Source organism: Fukomys damarensis, unplaced genomic scaffold (genome assembly GCF_012274545.1).
Source record: "Fukomys damarensis isolate Sample0158 unplaced genomic scaffold, DMR_v1.0_HiC HiC_scaffold_15, whole genome shotgun sequence".
Classification (NCBI taxonomy): Eukaryota; Metazoa; Chordata; class Mammalia; order Rodentia; family Bathyergidae; genus Fukomys; species Fukomys damarensis.
Window position 1 is genome coordinate 33,355,965 of NW_022900927.1, and position 16,263 is coordinate 33,372,227.

A 16,263-nucleotide genomic window follows, 5' to 3' on the forward strand; every position below is an offset into this window, starting at 1 on the left:
TTCCATTCTTTTGACATGGGCACATTTTCTCAAATTACAAGGTCAAGGGCCAGGGATATAGCTCAGTGGTGCTGACTCCTGCCTCACATGCACAAGGACATGAGTTCGATCCTCAGTACCAAAAAAAACCCTGAAAAATCAAATTACAAGGTCAAGATCACTGCTATAGCTTAACACTTTCTACCTGCCACTTCCCTTTTTCTGCTTGTCCCCCTTAGGTTGCTATTTAGAACAACCCAGTGGATGGTTCTTTGCATCAGCAAGGTGTGTAGCCCCTGTAGGTTCATGGTACAAACTCTTTTCTGTAGAGAGCTAAGGAAGAGGCCAAAAGATGTTTCCTAGTCAACCTTGTCCTTACTTTTATGGTGCCACCTCCAAATATGGCAAGGAGCAGACTCCATTTGGTCAGCATCTAGGTTTGGACTTTCATTCCCTGTGTGGCCTTGGGTATGATACACTATTGAAACTCCCTTTGACTCAGGTTCCTCATGAAGATAACCTAGACAACACTCCATAAGACTGTCACGTAGAGTTCAACCAACTTTGTTTAAAAAGTAATGTGCCAGAGACATTGTAGCATCCAAGAAGCAGTAACTATTCAATTACCCGAATTGCCTATACTTGTGACATTTTCATCTTCTCAACTATTTCTCCCATTTGCTGTGATGGAGGGAACTTTCTCTTCCAGGTTATACTACCTACCTGTGCTGGGTTTTCCTACTGTCTTTCCCTACATCAGAACATTCTGACCTCATATAACCAGCTAATCTGTCTGTTACCTCCCTCTTCTTTTGTGCATTTTATCTTTGATAATCTACTTATCATTTACATAGTGTGCATTTTTTTTTCCTGGTACCGGGGATGACTGAGCTCAGGACCTTGTGCTTACAAGGCAGGCACAGCTCTATTGAGCTAAATCCCCAGCCCCCGTAATGTGTATATTTAATAATATATATAAGCAACCTATATTTCTTTTGCCCCAGTTTACAACACACCATCTCTCCACTCTCTTATTTGATCCTCCTCCTATTCTTAGGAGATAGGCAAGATGGGCATGCTTTTGCCTCACTTTACATAAAGAAATGGAGGATCTAAGTGACAAAGGGATTTACTCACAGTCACACTGAGAAAGAGGCGAAGGTGAGGCTGAAGTCCAGTCTCCTGAAATGAGTGAGATCCCTCATGAAAGCTATTTGTCATATGCAAACTTTGCACCAGCACCCATTCTAGATCTGACAACACATCAGACACCAAAAAAAACAGTATCTCTTCCCTCAGGGAGCTCCTATTTTAGTTACCACAGATTTATTAAAAAATAAACAAATTCATAATACATAATTTGTAATGCCAGAGAGTTAACTGCTATGAAAAAAAATAGGCTAGTCATAGTAGAGCACTTTTCACCACTTGGGAGCCTGAGCTGGGAGGATCACTGAAAGTTCAAGGCCAGCCTGGGCTACATAGTGAATTCAAGGCTAGCCTGAACCACATAAGGAGATCCTGTCTCAAAAAACTATAATAATAATAGTAACAAAGTCAGCAGATAAATAGAAAAAGGCTGGATCAGAATGAAAGGATAGGCTGTTTTAAACAACATAGTCAGAGAAGACATCTCTTGAGCAGAGATTTGAACAAATTGAGGGAATGAGTCATGTGAACATTCATAGAGAAAGCATTCCCGGCAAGGGACCAGCAAGGATGAAGGCCCTGAGGCAGGGGTGTGTTTGGCGGGTTTAAAGAACAGTATGTCCACTGAACACTACTTTTACTGATTATGATTAAGTGTTAATTGAAAGAAGCATTCTATGGTCCCATGACTTCTGGAGACTGATGAAACGCAACTTCCAGAGTGAATTCTAACACACGATTTCACTGTGAATCTGCAACAAGTGAAAGTGTACAGCGTTGCACAATGTTATTCAACCATGGAAGCCTTTCCTTCAGAAGCACCTCTGGGGATTCCGATTGCACAGAACACTCTGGAAAATGCTGCACCACACCCTGCATTCACTGGAAAGAGGAAGTTGGGCTAGGAGCTAGAGCTTCAGGCACTGCAAGAGGCCAATAGAAGACACAAGAATCACATCATCCTGTGGCTGGCTCCACTTACTCACAAGTGTGAATGTCCAGTCAATCCTGTTTCTCATCAACTATCTGAAACTACATGAGGCCCCTGTTTCCTGTCTGGATCTTTGCTGTTTTCCATGATTTAACTCTGGCTGGTTGGCTTCGAGTCCTGTTGACTTTCTACAGTGTTCTTCCTGGGAATGTGAGCAGAGCAGGGCAGGAACCTATAGAAATCTGCTCAGAGGATAGGAGAAAGAGCAAGGGTGGAAGGGGCTTCCACTTTCCGGAATAAAGTATGGAAAGCCTTGAGCAGAAATTCAGCTCAGGTTTTGTCACTCTCAGTTTGCATTCCAGCCATGGGCATGTCCAGAAGTGACATAGCTGTAGGCAGGTGAGGGACTCTGCAAGAGGAAGACTCATTCAGCAGGAAGATTGCCAGCTGTGAAGAATGCAGCTCACTGCCTGACTTGAGAAGAATTCCCAAGCCTTCTGCAAGCTAGGAAGCCAGGAAATCAATGGGAAGCATCTGGAGTGAGCCAGGCCAGACCACAGTGCCAGCAGCAAACCAGAGGAGAGAAGCAGCATCCTGACCCCAGGGGGCCGGGCAGAGGTCAGCAGGCGCTTACTCCAGAGCAGGCAGTGAGGGCTAAGCAGTGGTCCCAGGGTGTCACTCTACAGGCTTGGACAGACACATCAGGAGAGTGCCAAAAGAAGTCATATGTTGGCTTTTAAACAAATGAACTGCACAAATAAAGGATAATTCTAGATGTTGCCTAATCCTAAATTACATAAGTGGTCAAGTATGAATACCAAATGAATTGTTTTTACAGGACTGTCAAAGGAATCCTATAAAAGAACTGATGAGACACTTGGCCAAAGATTAACAAATGCATCTCGGATAAAATTAAAAGTGTTTTCGTTGTGATGCCTCAGCTGAGGGGTTAAAAACATTATTTAAGGACTATTCGCAGCTGTCTTTTCTACTAACAGCAGCAAATGCCCAGTATCCTGGACCAGAATTTGTAGACATCTTCTCTTTACATGGTAGAAAAAACAATACTAATGATGACAAAATATAGTTTTTATTAAGTTCTGAAAACTTGCCAGGGCCACATATTTTATACACAGTATTTTTTTGTTTTGTTTTGTTTTTTGAGACAGGGTCTCACTATGTAGTTGAGATTGACCTGGAACTCACTATGTAGCCCAGGCTGGTCTCGAACTCACAGCGATCCTCCTGCCTCAGCCTCCCAAGTGCTGGGATTACAGGCGTGCGCCACCACACCCGGCTCTATACACAGTATTTTAAATAGGTGCACTAAAGTAGTATTACTATGGGTGTCAGTAAATCTTAACTGTCAACTAGCTTGGATTAAGAGACTCCTGTAAGGTGACTGGATCATAGGCATGATACACTCAGTGGATTAATCCACTACTGTTTATATATAGCTGAATGTCCTGTTAGGGGAGGGGGTCCCGTTGGAGGTGAACCACTGGAGCTGCAGCTTTGGAGGGTATATCTCTCTCCGGCCCTCTTCCTATGTGCCCAGCTTCCCAGCCACCAGGAAGTGATCAGCTTTCCTTTCTCCTGCCTTTGGACATGGTGTTTCTGCCTTGGAGCTAGGCAACCATGGACTGAGACCTCTGAAACTGTAAGTCAAAATAAACCTTTCCTCCCCAGAGTTGCAAGTGTCAGGTATTGTGTTGTAGCAAAAGGAAAGCTGGTCAATACCTTATAACTATAATTTATAGATGAAGAAGCTGAAGGTCAAATGCCACATGGTTGATTAAATAATTGGTCTGGATGTACAACCATATCTCTTTGCCTTAAAAGTAAACTTTGTGTGTGTGAGTGTGTGTGTGTGTGTGTGTGTGTGTTGTCAAACACTTTGTGACACCGATAGCACCACAGGGCAATTAGAACTGAGGAGTTAAAGTACAAGAGATCATTACATTCCTTCCTTCTGCACATCCTCTCACAAATGATTTATAAAATCTCTCTATGTCTGCAGGAGATTGGTTCTGGGTACTCTTTGGACACAAAAATCCAAGACTGCTCAAGTCTCTTGTACTCAGTAGTGTTTTCATACAACTGATGCACATCTTCCTTTTAATCATCTCTAGGACTTAAGATACCTAATACAATGTAAATACTATATAAGTAGTCATTCTACTAACAATAAAAAGGCCTATGTTCAATATACATGTAATTATTTTTCAAATATTTTCAATCCATAGTCCATTGAATTTGTGCATCTACAGACATGGAGGCCAAGCTGTGCATTTTATATATGCTCTTTATCAGATGTTAGTAGGATCAATAAATACTTATGTGGTACTTTGAAAAAACTAGATGGCAAATGATAATTTTTTTAAAAAAACGAAGTATCATTCTATGAAATAAATGGGACATAAATCTGGACTAGTTTAGCTACTTCTAGGTTGCCAAACAATAGTAACTTTATGTTAGACACATATGTGAAGTAGCTAGGTTAGAGCTTTATATCTGACCTTAAAAACAATCAGAATTATAGTAAATGGCCTGCCAGCTTCTAGGAAACTTGGTGTTCTCATTCTTCCCTACTTCTCAAACTACTTTAATTCTGAAGGCCCTTTCAGAAGCGTATAAAAATGCAGGCCAGGGCATGGTGGCACATGCCTGCAATACTAGCTATTTAGGAGGCTGAAACAGGAGCATCCCAAGTTCAAGACCAGCCAGGGAAACAGTGAAACCCTGTCTTGACATTTAAAAATAAAAATGTCTGGGAAAGTAGCTCAGTGCTTCCTAGGTCCATTCCCACACGCATGTGCACTCCAAAACAGTGAAGTAACTATCCAATAGGACTTTGTAAGTCTAGACAAACTCCTCATGGATCCTCATTAATCCTGCTGATCCTTTTTCTAATCCCTCCAACATATAGTGCCTTCCCAGAGCTAATGTCACTCACATTCTTAACCCAAATTGAACTAAATCCTTTGGGGTTAATATGATTTTAATAAAATATTCAATTATTTAATTAATAAGCCTACCACTATGTGCCAGCCATATATTCCCCAAGAAAGAGAGGGAATTTGTTCCCATAAAATAATCACCCATTGCCATTGCTTATGCACTTTGTCCTTATTGACAAGACTTTCATTTATACATTTTTCACCTACATCCCATTGCAATACACAACCACACCTGAAAATAATGCCTAAACTCTTGACCACGATATAGCTTGAATAGTACAATACCTCAATAGCACATCAAATAATTCCTCGACTTGCCTAGGTAAGTTAACTAATTAACAAGAAGTATCTGTGTAAAAAAATCAGAAACAACATCCTTAGTTATATTGGTACAGTATGGATAATTATATTCATTATCGTATCTTAAGCCGGGAATTTGGCTCAGTGGTTCCAGCACCTGCCTCACAAGCAGAAACACCTGAGTTCAATCCCCGGTACCAAAAAAACAAACAAACAAACAAAAAAACCATAATCGTATCTTAGAAAGAATAAAGTAGTATAAGAACATTTCCCAGCTGTTCCTGTGTGCCTCTCTGGCAGCTGGTAACACGGGAGGGTAGGGCAGGCCTGCGGCCTCTGTCTATGGTCTGGCAGTAGCGTCCAGCTGTCCCAGGATAAGCTCCAGGGTACGGCACTGTGGGAGCCAGCTCTGGGGCCCTGATAACAGGCCGACTCCGCAGCTCTTGGTCTGGCTTCAGTGTCGCCCCTGATCTGAGAATGGCTACCTCTTGATATGAGACAGTGGCTGAAATTGGTGTTGGTGCTTAAGGGACCATATACAAGGCCCATGATCCCCACTTTGTGGCCCTTAAGAGAGTGTGAGTCCCCAGGGGAGGAGGAGCAGGAGGAGGCCTACCCAGAAATCAGTGCAGAAAGTGAGTTGGCCTTACTAAGGCGGCTGGAGGCATGTGAGCATCCCATTGCTGTCGGGCAGATGGACCTCTGTCTAGCTTCCTGAACTCTCCAGGAGATCAAGGTGACCCTAGTGCTTGAGCACGTACAACTAGGCCTTAGGGCAGATCTGGGCAAGACACCTCCACCAGGCTTGCCAGCTAAAACCATCAAGGATCTGATGAGTCAGCTTCTAAGAGTCCTAGATTTCCTTTATGCCAACTAAATCACTCATCAAGAACCTGAATTCAGAGAACATCCTGGTGACAAGTGGTGGGACAGTCAAGATGGCTGACTTTGGCCTCACCAGGATCTACAGCTACCAGGTGACCCTTACATCAGTGTTTAGTGAAAAGTTGGTAACCCAGGGATGAATTGCCTATAGTAGCTGAGAAGTCCTGTGTTGTTTTGGAGTGTTTGTTTAGTATGGGAGATCGAACTCAGGGCCATGCGCTTGCAAGGCAGGTGGCAGTTCCCCTGAGCTAAATCCCTGGCCCCTAAGAAGTCCTATTTTACATCTTCAGTCAAGGAGTTCTGATTCATGGTAACCAGGATGGCCCTCATCTACACTTATGATTCTCCTTAGGTGGTTGCACTCTGGTACCTGGCTCCCGAAGTTCTTCTGCAGTCTACATACAAAACACCTGTGGACATGTGGCGTGTTGGCTGCATCTCTGCACAGATGTTTCATCGAAAGCCTCTCTTCTGTGGAAACTCTGAAGCTGACCAGTTGGGCAAAATCTTTGGCCCGACTGGGCTGCTTCCAGAGGGTGACTGAGGAGAGATGTATCTTTACCCCATGAGGCTTTTCCCCTATAGGACCCCACACAGTGCAATCCGTGGGACCTGAGATGGAAGAGTCTAGAGCACAGCAGCTGCTGGAAATATTGACAAATCTCTGCCTTCCGAGCCCTGCAGCACTCTTACCTACATAAGGAGGAAGATGACTCAGGGCGAGCAGGGAGTGACTGCCACAGAAGGAGGAGAAGCTGCCATTTCCCTTCTGGAAACTCGAGTAGAGAGAACCCCCACTCTCCCCCACCCCGGGGAAGGGGCCCTCTGCCCTTGTCTCTGAGGCTGTGCAGCTCCTATTACTTTTTACAGAGAATATTTCGCATCCTTAATGACATTTCCCACCCTCCTTTTGAGGCTTATCCTTCTCATGCCCCGTTCCTCTACACTGAGGGGAATATGTCTTCCTTTGTCCTACCTTGATACTGGTCCATTTTTATACAGGAAAACAAAACAAAACAATGGAATGTGAAGAAAAAAATACTTTTCCCAATAGTTTTGATGAACAGTCTCCATAATATAACCACAGATTTAAAATATTTACAATTTTTAAAAAGGAATATATCTATAATTGAAAGAGAAATTGAGGAACAAAAGTAATTCATTTACATAAAACTATCAAGAAAAAGGCAGGCAGTCTGTAATCTAGATCAATTTAGACTTAACATTAAAGATACTGCATAAAAATTCCTTTGTAGTAGGATGGCTTTTAGTTTTTAAGGGCTTCATTGTAGGCATTCTTCTAATCATTCAAAGTCAAAGGCAAGAAGAGTGAAAACAAAGACTGCAACAAAATGACAAATTTCCTTTCAGTCTTTTCCCTAATTCAAAGAACTGAAGCTAAGCTTTCCCCAGGCTAGTTCTGTGTAACTATATCCACTCTCTGCTTGCCAATAGGTGTGTTGTAGCATCAAGTTTGAGGTTTCATGTTGTGTTGTATTGTATTGTGTTTTGTATGATTTTTGTGGAACTAAGAATCAAACCTAGGGCCTCGCACATGCCAAGCCCTACCACTGAGCCACAATCATCACACCATCAATTTTTTTAATTTTGGGCTGTGGACCCAAGGTAACATGCATTTTTATACACAGGTAGAGTTACTTAGTGATACAGTCTGAAAAACACTAGAATTTTCCCTTTGTCACTAATAACCTGAAATTCCACTACACAAAAAATGCATTGCTTTAGGTCAAGATATTGTCCTCTACTAAAACATAAGTGGAGCTAGGTACAATAACACAATCCCAGATATTCAGGAGGCTGAGGAAGGAGAATCACAAGGTATACACAGGTAGAGTTACTTAGTGATACAGTCTGAAAAACACTAGAATTTTCCCTTTGTCACTAATAACCTGAAATTCCACTACACAAAAAATGCATTGCTTTAGGTCAAGATATTCTCCTCTACTAAAACATAAGTGGAGCTAGGTACAATAACACAATCCCAGATATTCAGGAGGCTGAGGAAGGAGAATCACAAGGTAGAGGCCAAGCTTCGGAAATTCAGCAAGCCACTGTCTTAAAAATTAAAAAAAAAAAAAAAAGACTACAGATGTAGCTCATTGGTAGAGCACTCGCCTAGCATGTGTAAGGCTCTACATTCAATCTTCAATACTACAAAAACATAAATATCCCTTTTAATTATGCACCAGAATCACTATAACACTTTAATCTATTAAAAGACAGATTGCTAGACCCCATACCCAGAATTCCTGATTCTACTTGGGTAGGACCTGAAATTTTTCAAGTCTAACAAGTTCCCTAGTGACGTTACTGCTTTTGTGTGGGACCACACTTCGATAACCGAGTGCATATCAACCCTGAAGATCTGGTGAGCAGCCAACACGGAGTGAGGGTGGGATGAAGATGATCCTTGGGCCTCTGCATATGTAGGCCTGGACTCTGGGCTCAGAATAGCAAAATGTCATGGACACAGAGGAAAACAGGAAACAGCATCATGGGAAAAACCAGGATGGCAGAATTGGAGAAACTACTTCTGAGAAAAATATAATTGTTTACAATTTACAATTTGGATGCTTGTTATAGCCTTTACCGGGAGGAAAATAGTTACCTTGGTGTTAAACTCTAAGGCCCAGACAGAACTGCAGTAGTGTTTTGCTGGGAGAGAACATTTCTCAGTTTAAACAAAGAAGACTAAAATATGTAGCTATATCCCAGTCTACACTTGGACAATCTTGAAATCATGGCTAGCTCATTTTAATATTTTGACATTTTTCATCCTCTTTTGTTGTTGTTGTTGTTGTTGCTCTGACTTCTCCCTAACTGCTGAGTAAGATTCTGTAAATCTAACTTTACCCTTCTAAAAACTACATGGTAAATTCTAGAGCAAAATCATTTAAGCTCTCACATGTTTTTCTTTGTATTTATTCTCAAAGCTTCTCAGAGGTCCAGGAAAAGCAAACTAGCCTTATTATTATTATTATCATCATCATCATCATCATCATCATCATCTCATTCCATTAGAAATGGAAGAAATAACTGAATGAGATTATAAAAATTGCATAATGTTTACATAATTACATAAACATTTGGCAAAGTAATGCTTCTAACACTCTCCCCACCCACCCACTCCTACACAACGCAATGTTCTACTCACAAGATAATTGCAGGATTTATTCTAAAATAGTAATGCATAATGAGGCACCTTGGTAATAAGATGAACACTTCAAGTTGTAGACTGTCTCCTGTCACACTCTACTTGTGACCACATCTGGGGATATGTCATTATACATCTAAAATATATGACACCTCTACAATCCAAACTTTATGTCATTTGTATGACTGTTCCCACTGAGGATATCACTACCCAAAGAGGTTTGACAGTATAATTTCTTCTATGGAAAATTAGATTTGGATTTTAGACTTCCTCTTTGGCCATTGAAGTCTTAGTTAAAAGGGAATTTAAGTCTGAATTCTTAAGAAAGCAACAGCCTATCAGAAAAAAAAAGTCTTAAATATGTAATTATTTCTTTCATCCTGTCCAATTCAACAACTTAAGTCCTGAAAGCAAAAGAAGACTTTACATGTCAGCCATATCAATGGCAGAGGACAGAAACATATTCATGCTGTGTACCTAATGTTACAATAGTAGTGACACAAAAATTTAATTTAATGACCAACTGATCATCTCTTAAATTACTAAAATATTATACAGGGATAGTTTAAAATAAAATGCAAGGCAATATTCTAAGATGAAAAATTCTGAGTATAGTATTATGGCTTCAGATGATTTCTCGTCTTGATTCTACTATTGTCAGTTAACCTGTCACCATGCTTCTTTGCATATTTGCAAAATGTATGGTTCATTTTTCTTCAGCATTTTAGCTTTGCTAGAAATGCTGTGAAACAGGAAAGAACGTGTTCATGATGCATTTGTGGGGTTTTTGTAATGTATGGTTCATTTTTCTTCAGCATTTTAGCTTTGCTAGAAATGCTGTGAAACAGGAAAGAATGTGTTCATGATGCATTTGTGGGGTTTTTGTTGTTGTTGTTGTTGTTGTTGTTGTTGTTGTCTTTTGTTTGGGGGGGAGGTGGTACCAGAGATTAAATTTGGGATCTTGCACTTGAAAGGTAGGCGGCAGAATCACTGAGCTAAATCCCCAGCCCCATGTTGCACTAGTTTATGAGACTACTCTTAGCATGACTATAAATACTGCCATCAGTCTCATTTTTATGGTACTGATAAAGGAAGGTAACCTGTGTAAAGGAGTTAGTTAAATGAGCCAAAATGTCATTGCTCAATGCTGGTGATGCATTAATTCTTAGTCCTATAATTGGAAAACGGTATGAAGTCTTTAGTCGCTGCCTGGCCAGCTGGTCAACCAGCGTACACCATTATAACAGCAAAAGGAAATGTCATGAGCACTTCCCTAAGTGCATCATAAGGTTTATTCTGCAAATGCATTCTCTTTCTTTTTTATTGGTTCATTTGCAGTTTTTATTTGCTTTCACTTCTATCTAAAAGATGCTTTGTGATGACTATGCCCTTTCTAAAAAGTATCTGTACTCCTTTCCAAAGGACAATTTGTCTGCTTAGCAATATGAAGTAATGCTTGTGGACACTTTGGAGAGCAACACAGTTAATGAGATTACTGTTAACTCAATAAACACAGTGAAATGCAAGGAGACTCTAGTTCTACGAATTTTCCTCTTATGACACTGACACTCTATGATCACTTTCTTTCAAATAGTTACATAAACCATACAATACGGGTATATAAGCATAGAACACAAAAAATAGATTGAGAAGTCAACATCTATATTTAGAGATTAGGGCCGGGGATTTAGTTCAGTGGTTCTGCTGCCTATATAGCAAGCGCAAGGTCCTGAGTTTGAACCCTGGTACCAACAACAACAACAAAAAAAAAGGTTTATATTTAGAGATTAAATAAAACGTTGATAAAACTTTTAAAATTATATTGATATATAATTTAGGAAAATAAAGTCAGTTATGGTGGTTTACATCTATAATCTCATCACTCAAGAGGCTAAGGCAGGAAGATTGCCAGGAATCCAAGGCCAGCCTGGGCCACACAGTAAAATCAAGACCATACTAAACTTCATAGTTTATAGACCTTATCTCAAAAAAGAAAAAAAAAGAAGACAGATTCATTAAAGATTCTCTAATAAGAACAAAAGAATGTACATATATATAACCATACCCAGAGATCTCAAAAGAAATGATCATATATTGTTGCATAAAAAGACATAGGATTAAAAAGTAAATTAGGCCCAGGGATGTAGCTCAGTGGTGCTGCCACCTGCCTCAAAAGCACAAGGTCCCAAGTTCAATCCCCAGTAACCGCCCCCCAAAAAAGTAAATTAGGTCATACTTGAAAATAAGAGAAACTTCATTTTCAAAAATCCTGATAATAAGCCAGGTGTGGTGATACATGCCTGTAATCCCAGCACTCCAGAAGTTTGAGCCCAGACTGAGCAATTTAAACAAGGCCTTATCTCAAAAAAAAAAAAAAATGTTTTTGTTACACAGATGGGGATGTAGCTCAGTGTGCGGGCCCTGGTTTAATCTCCAGTATTGTGGGGAGGGTGCTGTAGAGGGAGGACCATAAGGGGAAAATTTACTATGGAAGAGAATTAGCTTTGAGAAAGATAGTGTATTCAACTAAATAATAAACATAATTCAGCCATCTTGTGACTGTAAGTATAAAGAAAAAAGAGACCAGCTTAAGCAAGATTAAAAAGAAAAAGAAAAATAGGCCAAAGAAAAGATTGTGATAAGGCTTCTGTATTATCAAAAGATTTCCATAGTCAACACAGCCAGAGCCTTCCCAGTGATAATGCAGAAACAATATTTATCAAAACAAAATTCTCCTGTGCTTCACACAATAGGCCTTTAATTTCAAGTTGACGTCTGTGGTGGATAAATCCAACTTGCTCAGGTAAATGCTAACCCTTGAGCTGAAACACTGAAGACTCTCCACATTCAAGAAATTGTGTGTGTGTTAGAGAATTCACAAGAGAGAATTTAGGATTGTGAGATTCTTCTAATAACACTCTTTCAAAACATACACCCATTTAATGAATTTCATGAGTCTCCAAAAATCATTCCCCAATGCATCTCACACAATATCTACATATCAATCCCAAGGGAATCCCGCATTTTCCTGCATGCCACCCATGGTTCAGCCAGAACTGAGAAAAGCTAGCATGACAATGGTCCTACAGCCAGGCCCATGGCCACTGCAGTGTCTTCATTTGGAGGAGGGTGCTATTCACACACCTGTGCAGGGAGAGACCCTTGTCACCCTTCTAGGCTCTCTCCCACTCTTGGAGTCAGATTGGTGGCAGTATTCACCCTCCCAAACCCTACCCTACCCAAGCACTGCAGACTACGTCTTAGGCATGCTTGGGCTCATCCTCACTGAAAATGGAACAACTCACACAAAGATAAGTGGTCTTACTAGCCATACCCTGACTCAAGGGCCATTTGCTACCATCTATTGCAGGATGCAGCTCCCACAAAACAAGCAGGTGGCTGAAGCCCATTCAAGAACTATGAGATTAAATTATATAAAAATGTATATTATTCTACCATAATTCCTTAATTATACTAATGTAGAATCCTACAGGCACTTCTCTAAAATACGTAAAGATTTAAATTTTTATAATTTTAAAAAATAATTATTTACATAATTAAATTTGTTAAATAATCTTTTTACTGTTTTCTCTGTGTCCTTGATAACGTGATAAGGCACTGGGAGAAGAAATTAGTGTCACCCAAAGGACTCTATTAAAAGATGAAGTGCACTGGGGAACACAGGCAAGCAAATCAATGTAATATGATGAGTATTATACTAGGATTAAATTCAAGGAGGTAGGGATACTTAGGAGGATATATATTGAGGGGTTAGTTGCATTTGCTGAGTGCTTAAACTGAATTTTGAAAAGCAAGTGTGATACCTGTAGGCAAATGAAAGAGAAGGATTTCTATGCAGAGGGAATTGAATAAGCAAAATCACCCGCATGAGAAAAAGTATACTACTTTGAAGAAACTGTAAGAAGAATGGTGTGGCTGGGAGAAGAGATGGCATGAGGAAAATAAAGATGGGCAGGGCTGGGGATGTCGTTCAGTGGTAGAGCACTTGCCTAGAATGTAAGGTCCTGTGTTCAATCCCAGTACTGGGGGTTGGGAAGAGGAAGAGAAAAGGAAGAAAGAAAAGAAAGAAAAAAGGAAGGGAAGGAGAGGAAGTAAGGAAAATAAGGCTGGGAAGAGAAGAGTAGACGCCAGAGAATCCTTCATGCTATTGTGAGTTTTCCTTTGATCCTGAAGACACCAATAAAGGACTTCTCTTTTTCTCTTTTGGGGGGTGGGAGGGTACAGGGATTGAACTCTGGTCCTTGTGCTTGCGAGACAGGCAGCAGAACCACTGAGCTAAATCCCCAGCCCTAAGGACCTCTCTTTCTGATGGTGAATTTGAGCCCCCGTTCCCTCTTTGAGCTCCCCTGCTATATGATTTGGGGGGCTGGGTCTCTTATTTCCTCATATTAAGCAAAAGGTGTGCCCACAAGTATGGTACCTAGTGATGTCCCCTAGTCACCCCTACCTCCTAGTGATTATGTCCTTGTAGAATCCCCTCCCGTGAGTGCAGACTGGGCCTGATGGATTTTTTTAAATAATTTTCTTTTTTTTAACTAGATTTCTTTTTATTTTAGATATACATGATGATAATATTCATAATAGAGAATTTGTACCTGTACATGATATAATTTGCTTCTTATTTTTTCTCATTTCTCTCCCCTCCCTTCAACCTCTCTTCCCCTCTTTATTTACAAAAGGTTTGTTTCCATTTTTCCCCTTTTATTCTGTATTTTCTCTTGTTCCTTCCTTGCTTTCCTCCTCCCCGCACCTGTGTTCCCCTCTCAATTTGAACATTTTCTTCCCATTTCCCAATATCTATTATACCTTTTAGTCCTTATTTACACTTTCAGTTTCTCACAAAGGAGAAACAATGTGATATTTAAACACGTGTCCAATTTACTTCACTTATGAGTAAGGTCTCAAGGTGCATCCATTTAGCTAGAAATATCTCAAATTTATCCTTCTTTATGACTGAATAGTACTCCATTATATTACAAAAATACATCTTTATCCATTCACCAGCTGATGGACATTTGGGCTGTCTCCAAGATTTTGCTATTGCAGACTGTGCTCCTATTGACATGGGTGTACATATATCGCTGTGGTATGATGCTTTTAATTTCTTCAGGAAGATACCAAGAAGGGGAATACCTGGGTCAAACAGAACCTCTATTTTTACTTTTTTGAGGAATCTCCACACTGATTTCTCCAGTGGTTGCACCAGTCTACATTCCTACCAAAAGTAGAGAATGGTTCCTTTTTTCCCCATAGACCCACTAGCATTTGTTATTGGTTGATTTCTTATTAACAGCCATGCTTTCTGGATTGAGACGGCATCTCAGCAATGTTTAATTTGCATCTCTCAAATGATCCGTGATATTGAACATTTTTTATATATTTATTTGCCATTTCTACTTCTTCATCTGAGAAGTGTCTATTCTTTTCAGATGTCCATTTTTGAATTAGTTCTTTAAATTGGGGGGGCTGATTATTTTGAATTCTTTATATATTCTAGATATTAGTCCTTTGTTTGATGAGCAGCTGACAAAATTTTTCCCCACACTGTGGGTTGTCTCTTCCCTCTGTTGGTGGTTTCTGTTCCTGTGCAAAAGCTTTTAATTAGATGAGATCCCAGTTGTTGATTCTTTGTGATATTTCCTGTGTGATCAGGATAGTGTTTCTATTTTAATATTTAGATTTTTGATCCATTTCACTTTTAGTGTAGTTCATTGTGAAAGCTATGAGTCTAAAACTATATTAGGTATATGGAAAGCCAGTTTTTCCAGCACCATTTGTTAAAGAAGATATCTTCTTTTCAGTGAAGGTATTTGACTCTTTTGTCATAGATAACACGGCTGAGTGTGTTTGCAGTTGTTTCTGCATCTTCTAATCTGTTCCATTGATTCTCTATTTTCTTTTGCCAGTACTGTGCTATTTTTATCACAGTAGCTTTGTAGTACAATTTCAAGTCAGGGTCTATAATAACCCCTGCTTCCCCTTTGTTGCCCAGAATTGCTTTTGCTGTCCTAGGTCTCTTCTGGTTCCAAATGAATTTTAGGATTGCTTTTCTAATTCTGTGAGAATTTTGATCAGGATTGCATTTTTTATATAACAACTGTGGAAGTATGGCCGTTGTCACTATATTGGTTCTTTCTACCCAAGAACAAGGAATATCTTTCCATTTTCTTATGTCTTTTCTATCACCTTTTTCAAAGTGTTGAGTTTTCAATGTAAGGCCTTTTATTTTCTTCATTAAATTGATTCCTAGGTATTTCTTTTTGGGGGGATATTATGAAAAGTGTTATTTCCCTAATTTCTCTCTCAGTGAGTTTGTTATTTGTATACAGGAATGCTATTGATTTTTGAGTGTTGACTTTGTATCCAGCTATGCTACTGAATTTGGTTGTTAAATTTAGAAGACTCTTGGTGGAGTTTTGAGTATCTTCTATGTAGAGTATCATGTCATCCCCAAATAATGATAATTTAACTTCTTCCTTCTTGTCCTTTTATTTTTTTCCTTTTATTTATTTTTCTTGTGCTCTGGCTAATGTTTCCAGAATTATATTAAATAAGAGTGGCGATAGAAAAGTTCCTTGCTTTATTCCTGATTTGAGAGGGGAAACCCTCAGTTTTCGTCCATTTAGTATATTGACTTGGTTTTTCAAAGATGCCTTTTATCTGATTGAGATAAAAGCCAGTTATTCCAGTTTCCTATAGGGTTTTATCATGAATGGTGCTGAACTTTGTCAAATACTTTGCCAAAAGTTGTACTATCCCTGTAGGAGGGACAATAACCCAGGGGTATGGCTACAACATTATTAGAAAGCCAAGGAAAGAACTTTGGCAATACTAACACAATTTTTACAAGCTTATAACACTTG

The 16,263-nt window shown here is 39.7% G+C and overlaps 1 pseudogene; it reads left to right on the plus strand.

Annotated features, from left to right (window-relative positions):
- The first annotated feature begins 5,796 nt into the window (after positions 1-5,796).
- On the plus strand, positions 5,797-7,185 carry LOC109118654 (annotated as a pseudogene).
- The last annotated feature ends 9,078 nt before the right edge of the window (positions 7,186-16,263 follow it).